The sequence below is a fragment of the Macaca fascicularis genome, chromosome 7 (assembly GCF_037993035.2).
Source record: "Macaca fascicularis isolate 582-1 chromosome 7, T2T-MFA8v1.1".
In the NCBI taxonomy this organism is placed as follows: domain Eukaryota; kingdom Metazoa; phylum Chordata; class Mammalia; order Primates; family Cercopithecidae; genus Macaca; species Macaca fascicularis.
The window spans coordinates 137,082,175-137,094,231 of record NC_088381.1 but is presented as its reverse complement, the minus strand read 5'-3'; positions in this window follow the sequence as shown (position 1 = coordinate 137,094,231).

Genomic DNA, 12,057 nt, shown 5'->3' with positions numbered 1-12,057 from the left:
GGACTACAGGTGCCTGCCACCACGCGTGGGTAATTTTTGTATTTTTAGTAGAGATGGAGTTTTACCATATTGGCCAGGCTGGTGTTGAACTCCGACCTTGTGACCCGCCTACCTCAGACTCCCAAAGTGCTGGGATTACAGGTGTGAGCCACCATGCCTGGCCGGAGTTACTGTTTAATGGGTGCAGAGTTTCAGTGTTACAAAATGAAAAGTTCTGGAGATGGATGGTGGTGATGGTTGCACAGCACTATGAATGTATTTCATACCACTTGAACTGAACACTTGAAAATAGTTAAGATGATAAATTTTATTATGTGAATTTTACCACAATGAAAATTAATAAATTTTATATTGAAAAAAATAACTCCTATGGCTTCCATTTCTTCACTGAATCCTGACTAATACAGAAAATGGTTTTCTAGGAGTTATTCCAGGGAACAGACTTTCAGATATAGGCTTTATTATAGGAGTTTATTTGGTCATATCCTTAAACTCAAATGCAATGTTGAGCCACTTGTCAATGGGAAATGGAATGTAGTGGCATCACAAATAATCAACTTATCATCTGTAGTCAACTGTGTCGAAGTGCTTACTAAAGCAAGTAATTGGGAGCTACATTTAACTGTTTGACAATAATATCTACAACAACTCTAGGTTATCCATGGCTTTATTTGAATGCATCGAGGAACTTATTATAAATTAAAAGTACAGGTTATTAAGCATTCAGTTCAGGCCAGGCTCAGTGTCTCGCTCCTGTAATCCCAACACTTTGGGAGGCCAAGGTGGGAGGATTGCTTGCACCTACGAGTTTGAGATCAGCCTGGGCAACATAGTGAAACACAAAATTAACTGCACGTGGTGGCCAGTTTGTAACCAGACTCCTTGGTAGTCTCCATTACTTAGGAGGCTGAGGTGGGAGGATCGCTTGAGCCCAGGAGATCAAGACTGCTCTGAGCCATGATTGCACCACTGCACTCCAGCCTGGGTGACAGACAGAGTGAGACCCTGTTGCAAAAAAAGCAAAACAAACAAACAAAAAACATTCAGTTCAAGTCACAGTCAGAATACAAAAACTTCTACAGCAGCCCTAAAAGAATTCCTTATTTCCTGTACGTCCAGACTTATCTTTCTAAAAATCAAACATAAAATGTAATTGTGCAATTTTCAGAGTTACAGTATGATTTGATCTCACATCCTTGCCAGATATCTCTAGGGAAAGGGCACCGATTGGGAAGGGCATGACCCTGAAACTGGGAATGGGAGTATTGGGTTGACTCAAAGAAAGTCGAAGTTCTACAATATCTAATCTCTCTAAACTTCTACAAGGTCAGTAGAAGCAGTCCTTCTTCCCTTAAAGGCACTAGAATAGCATCATTTCTGTCAGGCATGGTGGCTCATACCTGTAATCCCAACACTATGAAAGGCCAAGTGGGAGGACACCTTGAGGCCAGGAGTTTGAGACCAGCCTGGGCAACATAGCGAGACCCCCATCTCTAAATAAAAAAGAAAAAAAATTTTTTAATCATTTGAAGGATGTCTGCTTTCCTCGTTTCTTTTTTTTTTTTCTTTCTTTCTTTCTTTCTTTCTTTCTTTTTTGAGACAGAGTCTCACTCTGTTACCCAGGCTGGAGTGCAGTGGCACGATCTCAGCTCACTGAAACCTCTACCTCCCAGGTTCAAGCGATTTCTCCTGCCTCAGCCTCCTGAGTAGCTGGGATTACAGGTGTGTGCACCACCATGCCCAGCTAATTTTTGTATTTTTACTACAGACGGGGTTTCACCATGTTGGCCAGCCTTGTCTTGAACTCCTGACCTCAGGTGATCCACCCTCCTCGGCCTCCCAAAGTGCTGGGATTACAGGTGTGAGCCATGGCGCCCAACCTACTTTCCTCTAGTTTCACTCGAACCACCCGTTGTTAACTATAGATCAGGATTTCTCAACATGTTGGGCTGGATAATTCTTTGTGGGAGGAGATGTCCCATGTGTTGTAGGATATTTAGCAACATTCCTGACCTCTACCCACTAGATCCAGCAGCACCTTCCCCTCCAAGTTGTGACAACCAAAATTGTCTCCAGACATTGCCAAATGTACTGTGGGAAACAAATCATCCCCAGTTGAGAACCACAGCTCTACATCTATAGCTAGGGTTAGATCCTGGTGTGTTCCACAGTCTGACTGGGAAGAAATAACTTATTCTTTCAATATTTTGCTAATTTTTATCTGCAGAAATGTGGAGAACATGTGAAAGAGAGGATTCTTCCTTTCTAAGACCAAGGAAATAGACCAAGAAGACAGATTTGGTTGAATTGTTAGCATGGGTGCTTTTACCATAAATTCTGGATTTAATGTGTCAGCTTGTGCAGCTGGAAATCTCTCTAATAGTTACTTGGTTGGTTGCCTGAAATTTTATTTCAGCAGTAGGCTGCTTTCAATAGTGTTGAGATGCAAGAACTTTGTGGCGTAATTTAGAAGAAGCAATCCCAAAGCTTAAGGAGATAGAAATGTTAGAGTTCATAACATTTGAATTCATAACATATGAATGGCCACCATCTCACTATATCACCTAAGAGATCCCAGAGGACATGCTCTTCACTAAGGCACTGAGAAATACATTAGCGGATGGGCACCAATATCCCTGTAAATGCTATGGTCGCTGTTTTCTGTAGGTAGATATGGTAAAGGAAGACGTTATAGTTGAGATGGGTTCCCTGATATTGATGGAGGTGATGGGATCCTGGGGTAACAGAGGACAAAGACAGTGTGAGTCAAGAGACAATGTATAAACTCCCTTTCAGAGTATAGTATGAAAAGAAGGGCATAAAGAGTGGCTTTACAGTGTAGAAACCTGACAAACACTACTTATCAAGGCGATAAGTCATGCTGGCAGTATGTGTAGTTGACATGATTTGATGAGAATGGCATTTCACCTGTATGGCTTTCCTCCCAAAAGCACATAACCCCAGTCTAATAGTGAAATAAATATCAATAAAAACTCAGCTGAGGTCAGATATGGCTCACACCTGTAATCCGAACACTTTGGGAAGCAAAGGTGGGTGGATCACTTAAAGCCAGGAGTTCAAGTCCAGCCTGAGCAACAGGGTGAGACCTTGGTTCTATAAAAAAAATTTTTAAAAACAATTAGCTGGGCATGGTGGTGTGTGCCTGTAGTCCCTGCTACTTGGGAAGTTCAGGCAGGAGGATCACTTGAGCTTGGGAAGAGGAGGAGGAGGTCACAGTGAGCCAAGATCGTGCCACTGCCCTCCAACCTGGGTGACAGAGTGAGACCCTGTCTCAAAAAATAAAATCAAATCAAAAAATAAAAAAAAAAACAGTTGAGTGACATGATACCAAATACTTGACCAGTACTCTTCAAAACTGTTGAAGTTATCAAAAACAACAAATGTCTGGGAACTGGTCACAGCCAGGAAGAACCTAAGGAGACATGATGACTAAATGTAATGTGGTGTCCTTAATTAGATCCTGGAACAGAAAAAAGACATTATATAAGAGATAAAGTAATCTGAGTAAAGTATGAACCTCAGGTAATAATATTGTATCAATATTGGTTCATTAATTGTGACAAATGTACCATACTAAAATAAGATATTAATAATAGAGGAAGCCGGGTGCAGTGGCTCACACCTATAATCCCAGCACTTTGGGATGCTGAGTTGGGCACATCACCTAAGGTCAGGACCAGCCGGGTCAACATGGTGAAACCTCATCCTTCCAAAAATCAAAAATTAGCAGGGTATGGTGGCGGGTGCCTGTAATCCCAGCTACTCAGGAGACTGAGGCAGGATAATTGCTTGAACCCAGAAGGCAGAGGTTGCAGTGAGCCAAGATCACACCATTTTACTCCAGCCTGGGCGACACAGCGAGACTCCATCTTAAAAAAAAATAAAATAGAGGAAATTGGGTGTGGGATATATGGAAGCTTTCTATACTCTCATGGCAAGTCTTCTGTAAATCAAAATCTATTTTCAAATAAAAATTTCATATCAAAAATTAAAAACACGATGTGGGCATCATAATGAGCAAAAGGAATGAAATGGCATTCAGAAAGTTCTAATATATGAGACTCTTTGGCAGTGTTAATTGATCCTGGTGTCCGTAGTTAAATGGACAGCTTGAGAAAATGTTACTGGAGTTCATTTGTTGTATATCCTAGTAAGCCCCTGCTGGACCAAACACAAACTGTACAAAACACACCAGAAAATAACTCTCTGAATGCACCGGAGAATGGGCAAAAGTAGATAGATTCTGACAGGGAGTTAACATCTAAAAGAAAGCAATAGCATGGGGTGAATTTTCCATCGTTTACCATCTTTTAGCTTGAGGGCAGGCTTCAGTCAGTGCTACTTGTGGTGCTAAAACACTGATTTAAAAAAAAAAAAAAAAAAAATCCACAGTATTTCTGGCCAGAAAAACAAGAGGCAAGAGTTGGGGGAAAAATAGCTGCTGGATGGTGAGAAGGAATTCAAGAAAGGAGAGACCCAGAGAAGGGGAGCCATATTATTTGCGTTTTAATACTGTTCAGCTTTCTGGAGAACCCCTGAAACACACATGTTTTGGGTACACCTCAAGTAACCCAACCAAAGATGAAGGAACTGAACAGAGATTTGCTGTGCAGCCCAGAGTCAGAGTTTGCAATTTGAGTCCATCTAAATTAATGGCATGCTAAACAAACAAACAAACAACAACAACAACAAAAACAAAAACACGTAACAGGCCAGGTGAGGTGGCTCATACCTGTAATCCCAGCACTTTGGGAGGCCGAGGTGGGTAGATCATCTGAGGTCAGGAGTTTGAGACCAGCCTGGCCAACATGGTGAAACCCCGTCTCTACTAAAAAAAGACAAAATTAGCCAGGTGTGGTGGCACATGCCTGTAATCCCAGCTACTTGGTAAGCTGAGACAAGAGAATCATTTGAACCTGAGAGGCAGAGGTTGCAGTGAGCCAAGATCGTGCCACTGCAGTCCAGTCTGGTCAATAGAGCGAGATTCTGTCTCAAAAAAAAAGAAAAGAAAAGAAAAGAAAAAGCTATTCAACTTTCTGGAGATCTGGAGAACCCCTGAGTCATACATGCTTTGGGTACACTGCAAGTAACCCAACCAAAGATAAAAGAACTGAACTGAGATTCACTCTGCAGCCCAGAGTCAGAGTTTGTAATTTGAGTCCAACCAAATTAATGGCATGCTAAAACAAACATTTAACGACAGGGTCTCACTATGTTGCCGAGGCTGGAATACAGTGGTTATTCACAGGTGTGATAATAGTGCACCACACTACACTCCTGGGCTGAAGTGGTCATCCTGCCTCAGCCTCCCAAGTAGCTTGAACTACAGGCATGTGCCACTGCAACTGGCTTTCAACTCTTTAAGGAACATAATAGTATCTAGTGTTCACAACTTAGCATTTACAATGTTCAGAAAACAACTCAATTATTAGACAAATGACTGGGTGTGGTGACTTACACCTGTAATCCTACCGCTTTGGGAGGCTGAGGCAGGAGGATGGCTTGAGCCCAGGAGTTTGAGACCAGCCTGGGTAATATAGGGAGACCTCGTCTCTGAAAAATTTTTTTAAAAAATTAACCAAGCATGGCGGCACACACCTGTAATCCCAGCTACTCAGGAGGCTGATGTGGGATGATCATTTGAGCCCAGTAGTTTGAGGCTGCAGTGAGCCATGAGTGCACCACTGCACTCTAGCCCAGGTGACAGAGGGAGACCCTGTCTCAGAAATAAACAAAATTATTTGACATATGAAGAAACAAAACTATGTAGCACATCTTCTCAAGAGAAAAGATAATCAACAGAGACTGACACTGATAGGACATAAATGCTGCAATTGTCATGATTTAAAAGCAGATATTGCAACTACATTCAATGATGTAAAGGAAAAAATGATCTTTCCACATGACTCATTACCCAGAAGCATCTAGCCTGGTGGAATGATAGATTAGCCTACTGATGGCTTAGTTTCAGCACTAGCACCTGTTGAGAGATAGTGTCCTGAAAGACTGAAGTTCTGTCTTACAAAATTCCATATATATTCCCGTATATCATGCTGTTTCTCCCACAGCCAGAATGCACAAGTCCAGGAATAAATGGTTGGACATGTAAGTGACTTTTCTCATTCTTACACCTAATAACCAACTTCTGGGATTTTTACTTCCCACGTCTGCAACTTTGAGTTCTGCAGGTTTGAAGAACTTTGTTTCCACAGAGAAATGCTTCTATTATGAAACACAACACTAGCTCCATTGAATGAGAGGCTGAGATACCACCTGGCCATTTTGGGCTCTGAGGAGCCACTGAACCAATAGCCAAGAAGATATTGCTCAACTAGCTGAAGCGATTGATCCTAATTACTAAGAGGGAATTGAGTCTCTGTTACACAATGAGGACATGCACCCAAGAGTTTCTCCTGAATCTAAGAGATTCTCTGGGGAGCCTCTGAGCACTTATATGTTTAATAGGAAAGATTAATGGAAAATTAAGGCAACCAGAAAAAGGCAGAATGCCGAAGAAAATTTAGATCCTTCAGGAATGAAGGTTTGGTTCCCCAACCAGGTAAAGAACCTAGACCAGAAAAAGAGGTTCTTGCAGAGGATAAAGAAAATAATGAGTGCAGAACGAACATGGTGGCTCACCCCTATAATCATAGCACTCTGGGAGGCCAAGGCGGACGAATCACTTGAGCTCAGGAGTTGGAGACCAGCCTAGGCAACACAGTGAAACCCTGCTCTACTATATATGTGTGTGTGTATATATATATATGAAACCTCGTATGAAACCTCGTCTCAAAAAAGAAAAAGAAAATAATGAATGTATAGTGGAAAACAAGTTATAAATGTCAACTATGACATCATGACCACTTAAAGAAATGAGCACACTAACATCTAAGCATATGTTCTTCCAACTTTTTATGTGTGTACAAAAAAAGGTAATCTCTCTTCTGATTTCCCTTATTGTTTCATAGTAATGATTGCTGGTGATGATTGACTTGACAATTTGTCTTTAGGTTTCAATATATTTGGGTAGGACCTTGGCTGAGTTTGAGAAGTATTAGCATTGCCTATATATGAATACTGCAACTGTGACTCAATGGCAAGGACATTTGCACTTGATGTTTCCTCTGCTTGGAAGCTCTTTCCTAGATATCCATGAGTGCTTCTCCCTCACCTCCCTGAAATCTTTATTCAAATGTCACTTTTCTCAGTGACATATTCCCTAACCACCCTGTTTAAATTCCATAGTTCTTATCACTACCTAACATATTATAGGCCAGGCACAGTGGTGCACTTTGGGAGGCTGAGGCAGGCAGATTACTTGAGCCCAGGAGTTCCAGACTAGGCTGGCCAACAAAGTAAAACCTCGTCTCCACTAAAAATACAAAAAGTAGCTGGGCGTGGTGGCGCAGACCTGTAGTCCCAGCTACTGGGGAGACTGAGGAAAAACATATTATATGCCAGGCGCGGTGGCTCACGCCTGAAATCCCAGCACTTTGGGAGGCCAAACCAGGTGGATCACTTGAGGTCAGGAGTTCGAGACCAGCCTGGCCTACATGGTGAAACCCTGTCTCTACTAAAAATACAAAATTAGCCCAGCATGATGGGACACACCTGTAATCTCAGCTACTCAGGCGGCTGAAGCAGGAGAATCACTTGAACCTGGGAGGCAGAAGTTGCAATGAGCTGAGATTACGCCATTGCACTCCAGCCTGGGCAACAGAGTGAGACCCGTCTCAAAAAAAACAAAAAAAACAAAAAAAACATATATATATATATATATATATGTATTTTTTTTTTAAATTTTACTTACCTTAGTTGCTTTCTGTGTCCCACTGCCTTTAGAATATAAGCTTCTTAAGGGCAGGGAATATTATCCATCTTGTTCATGGCCATATCATCAGGGCATAAAACAGTGTACTCAAGAAATATTTATTGACTATGGGACACTATGCTATGCAGGAATTTAAAATAATGAGCTAGATATAGATGGTTTGGCTCTGTGTCTGCACCCAAATCTCATCTCAGATTGTAATCCCCAGAATCCCCATGTGTTGAGGGAGGGAACTGGTGGGAGGTGATTGGATCATGGAGGTGGTTTCCTTCATGCTGTTCTCATGATAGTGAGTTCTCACGAGATCTGATGGTTCTATAAGTGTTTGACAGTTCCTCCTTCACACACTCTGTGTCACCTGCCTCCATTTAAGACGTGCCTGCTTCCCCTTCCGCCATGATTGTAAGCCTCCTGAGGTCTCCCCAGCCATGTGGAACTGTGAGTCAATTAAATTCTTTATAAATTACCCAGTCTTGGGTGTCTCTTTATAGCAATGTAAAAATGGACTAATACAATATATAAATGCTAAACTGTTAATCATGGTTTCCTCTCAGAGGGTAAGTGGGATTGGGAGAGGGGATAAACTTGTTACCTAAGTTAAAAAAATTTTTTTCAATGTTGGGAGACACTTGACAAACTTAACAACTTAAGGAGAAAGGTTAGCACTGGAGTGGATTAATGTATAGTAGAAAGTGGGGATAACTGATGGAATGATTTAATGATAAAATGAGAAAATAACATGAGATGGTTCTTGGATAAGATGGTGCTTGGATAAGGAGTTTTGCAGTGGAAATGACACAGGGCAGGCGAGCCCCAAAGTGAATCTTAGCCTGCGAGAGTTTTTGGCTTTGCTCAGGAAGGAATTCAAGGGCAAGCCAGAGATAGAGGAAAGCAACTTTATTGAAGAGGCAGTGTTACAGCTCTATGACTGCTCCTTCCAAGCAAGGCTACCCCCATGCCATGGGCAGAGGAGCAGCCCAGGACAGTTTTGCAGTCATATTTATACCCACTTTCTTTTTTTTTTTTTTTTTGAGAGAGAGAGAGAGCCTCACTCTGTCACCAGGCTGGAGTGCAGTGGTTCAAGCTCGGCTCACTGCAACCTCCACCTTCCAGGTTCAAGTGATTCTCCTGCCTCAGCCTCCCGAGTAGCTGGGATTATAGGCACCCGCCACCATGCCTGGCTAATTTTTGTATTTTTAGTAGAGACAGGGTTTTGCCATGTTGGCCAGGCTGGTCTTGAACTCCTGACCTCAGGTGATCTGCCCACCTCAGCCTCCCAAAGTGCTGGGATTATGGCGCCCGGCCTATACCTACTTTTAATTGCATGCAGATTAAGGGGAGGTTTATGTAGAAATTTCTAGGGGAGGGTTAGTAATTTTTGTGTCATTGGGTCATTGCCATGGAAAAGAGTGGTGATGCCAGGGTGTTGCCATGGCAACAGTAAATTGACATGGCATACTGGTGGATGTGTCTGATTGAAAACCGCTTTCACCCTGGCCCCATTTCAGCTAGTCCTCAATCTGGTCCAGTGTCTTAGCCTTATCTCTGGAATTGAGTCCCGCCCCCTGCCTCAGAGAGAGCTGGTTGGAGTCCTCAGCTCATGGCTTCCATGATCCTTGTGAGGCAGATGGGGAGGTCAAGGCTAAGAGCAAGGGCTTGGGTAGTATGCTCAATTTCTGAGGGTTTAGAAAATATGTTATGGTCCTATTAACAAAATTACTTTATGTAATCCTTGCTCAGTTCCATGAGGTGTCATTATCTCTACTTTACAATATAATTCTACTCTACAATGTAAAAACAGAAGCACAGTGATTATACAATTTGTATACGACTACTGAGCTGATGAATGACGGAGCCATTTTAGAAAGTTCTAACCCAGGCCTCTCTGACTTCAATTTACCAACCTCATTTAGGCCTCATGTTCCTCCATAATGAAGTATAAATAGTCCAGTGGCCCCGTTTTCTAACACAAGGGTCCCACAGCAGAGTGGGATGGGCATGTCCAGGGTATGCATGATGATCCATTAGGGCATTGGAAGGCAATGTTAGATTTCTATTTATAGTTTTTAAATCTAAAAGAAGTTCAGCTTTGCTAGTATTTAATATGCAGATAGATGCTGGCATCCTTATTTGGTCTGGATGCCAGCTGGTTATGAGTCATTTCGATACTTGAGAGAGACACAGGAGTTCCACAGCACAGATGGAATGATAGTAGTGCTTCCCCATATTATATATTTTTTGTGCCTAAGGGATGACATCAATATGTTAACTTTTGTAGAAATAAGACTTTTACAAATAGCAGAATCTTTATAATACAGTAGTCTATGATGAAATGGTGATTGATGATGAAGATGTTTGACTTCACTCAAAGGTTTGCTTGGTCTTTCTTGTCAAGAGTATTAAAAATAGAATCTATAAATAACTTGCACTTTTCTTTGACAAAAAGACAAGCATTCAAACTGTGTTGCCTTTTTCGATGATACTAAGGTGGCTGTCAGTAGTATGCTATTTATAGATACTAATAAGTAATATTTTAAAATTCCATTTCTTTAAGGTAGGGTTGATATTTTCACAAGTGGGGAAACAACTGCTTTTGGGAAAGCTATTGCAAAATTTTTCAAAATATATATTTGGAAATGTGTATTTGGAAATGTTTCCATTTTGGTGTGACTTTTTTTGCTAAAAATTATATAAGTATGTAACTTATAGCAATGCTCATATATAAAAATATAGTGTGTTCTGATTAATCGCAAAGGCAGCTGACTATCATGGAAGATAAAAATTAGCTGAATTTCAGTAAAATTCTTCACAAATTGGTGAATGAAATTGAAAAACTAATTCCATTATTGAGTAAGCCCAGACAATAATTCATCCATTTAGAGTTCATATTTTTGTCAGGTCTTATTTCCATCAAAACCAAGTAATAAGCTAAACAGATCATAGAAACAAGCCTTTGAAATTATTATTATTATTATCATCATCATCATCATCATTGAGATTGAGTCTCACTCTGTTGTCCAGGCTGGAGTGCAGTTGTGCAATCTCAGCTCATTGCAACCTCCACCTCCCAGGTTCAAGCAATTCTCCTGCCTCAGCTTCATGAGTAGCTGGGATTACAGGCGCATGCCATCACACCCAGCTAATTTTTTGTATTTTTAGTAGAGATGGGGTTTCACCATGTTGCCCAGGCTAACCTCAAGTGATCTGCCTGCCTTGGTCTCCCAAATTGCTGGGATTACAGGCATGAACCACTGTGCCCGGCCTCAAATTATAATATTGTAATGTGCTAAACCACAATATCAGAAATAAAGCAGGGTCAATAAAGTTGCTCTTAAAAATAAATTAGTTACAGCCAAAAAAAAAAAAAAAAAAAAAAGGCTTTTTTTGGTTGGCAGGTGGCTCACGCCTGTAATCCCAGCACTTTGGGAAGCTGAGGCAGGCAGATCACCTGAGGTTAGGAGTTCAAGATCAACCTGGGCAACATGGTGAAACCCCCGTCTGTATTAAAAATACAAAAAGGAGTTGGGCATCATGGCACACACCTGTAATCCCAGTTACTCAGGGGGCTGAAGCAGGAGAATTGCTTGAATCTGTTAGACAGAGGTTACAGTGAGTTGAGACCATGCCACTGCACTCTAGCCTGGGCAACAGAATGAGACTCTGTCTCAAAAAAAGAGGGTTTTTTTTGTACAGATAATAAACATAATTTTTATATGCATACATAAATGTGTATATTTTAAGTAAAGAAACAGGTAACATAAATATATGTATCAACATAGAAATAAAAATTAGAATATGGATGATTTTACATACAATGTTGTAGCACTGTCTGCCAGTCTCTGGTGGTGGTTCTTCACGCAGGCAAGAAGGAAACATATATGTGTGTGTGTGTGTGTGTGTGTATGTTTCACACATAAATCTATATATTCACACACACAAATATATATACTATACAATTACATATATGTGTATATAAAATAATATACATAAATATAAATATATGTATAAAATATAGCCAGGCAGGGTGGCTGGCACCTGTAATACCAGCTACTCAGGAGGCTGAGATGGAAGAATCACTTGAGGCCAGGAGTTCTGCAACAGCCTGAGCAACATAGCAAGACTCTGTCTCTTAAAAAATAGATAAGTAAATAAAATAAACATAATGCAACAAACACACACACCAACACACATGCAGATGCACTTAC